Here is a 1566-nt window from a genome sequence, read left to right as displayed (position 1 = left end):
CATTGATGTGCAAAGTTCTTAATAGTGGATATTGTGCTACTAGTGTTGCTTGAAACACTTCAATAAAATATTGAAGAGGAAAAATTCCTGCTCAATTAGTAATACTCTTCCAAGCACCTAAGCATAAGTAAAGTGTCACTGAAATACTAGGGAGAGCACAGGAAAGGGCTGTGCTTGGGTTTTGCTTCCTGTCTTGAAGGGAAAATCTGCAGCTCTAGCCTTTGGCAGAACATTTAGAACTGTCAATTTTATGCATAATTTAGCCAAATTCACATACTTTCAATGGTATTCTTATGTTGCTTATGAGAATTAAAGCCTGGAACACTGTGTGCCCCCTCCTACTCTCTCTCACACTGCCTTCTCTCACACGTGCACACACCCCCTCTCCCACACATGTGCATGCACTCTCAAATATTCTCTATTTCTCTCTCTAATATCCTCACATACACACTCCATTTCTATCTATAAGGTAGAGGGGATAAGGAGGTTTCTGTAATTCTTGCAATTTTTACACTTCAAAAACCAGGAGTCGAGTTAAATATGGACAGTCCTTATGTCTACTAGAATCCCATATTGAATGTCCTCTGAGGTGGATGTGGACCTCTTTTCCTATTCTCTTTAGCAGCATTGGTAAGGTCGGAGGCCCCCATCTGGAGGGATCCAGCTCTCAGCTCTGACTTCTTTCCGCCTTGCGCCCTCTGGGGGCCAAAGGATATTTCTGCAGCATCTTTTTTTCTTTTTCTTTTTCTTTTTTTTTTTTTACAGTTACAATGAAAAGAACTGTCCAACTCTTTTTAATAGCATTGTGTTGCATACAGCAGATTCAATCATTACTGATAATTGAGTTATAGTGTTTAAAGCCATCTTTATGCTTTGTGATTGACTGTTGGCTCTCAAGCTATATATTCTTACCACTTGCAATGTTGTTTTAATGGTTGATTTTAAATACAAGATGATCCATTCTTCATAAACCACATTAAAAATAAAAACCCAGAGGGGCGACTGGGTGGCTCAGTCCGTTAAGCATCCAATTTTGGCTTTGGTCATGATCTCATGGCTCAGGAGTTCAAGCCCCACGTTGGGCTCTGTGCTGACAGCTCAGAGCCTGGAGCCTGCTTCGGATTCTGTGTCTCCCTCTCTCTCTGCCCCTCCCCCGCTCGTGCTCTGTTTCTGTCTCTCAAAAATAAACATTAAAAACAATAAAATAAGCAACAATAAAAACCCAGAGTGGTGCCTGGGTGGCTCAGTTGGTTGAGCGTCCAGCTCTTGAGTTTGGCTCAGGTCATGATCACAGTTCGTGAGTTTGAGCCCTGAGCTGACAGTGCAGAGCCTGCCTGGGATCCTCTTTCTCTGTCTCTCTCAAAATAAATAAACTTAAAAAAAAAAAAAAAAAAACAGAAAAGAAAACCTGGAAAATAGTCCTCCCTGAATGGAGAAACAGAATATGGTTCAAGAAAAAGCATTTATTGGGGCACTTGGGTGGCTCAGTCAGTTAAGTGTCTGACTTCAGGTCAGGTCATGGCTCAGGTCATGATCTCATGGTTCACGATCAGCACAGAGCCCACT

The 1566-nt window shown here is 41.8% G+C and overlaps 1 protein-coding gene across 2 annotated transcripts in view; it reads right to left on the bottom strand.

The window, feature by feature from the left end:
- The window catches only part of NEMP2 (nuclear envelope integral membrane protein 2), a 174245-nt gene that overhangs the window by 25724 nt on the left and 146955 nt on the right, over nt 1-1566 (bottom strand). The gene's annotated exons all lie outside the window — the stretch shown is intronic.

The sequence above is a fragment of the Panthera onca genome, chromosome C1, assembly GCF_046562875.1.
Source record: "Panthera onca isolate mPanOnc1 chromosome C1, mPanOnc1 haplotype 2, whole genome shotgun sequence".
NCBI lineage: Eukaryota > Metazoa > Chordata > Mammalia > Carnivora > Felidae > Panthera > Panthera onca.
Note: the sequence above shows the minus strand (reverse complement) of the source record. Positions and strands in the feature narration are given on the sequence as shown.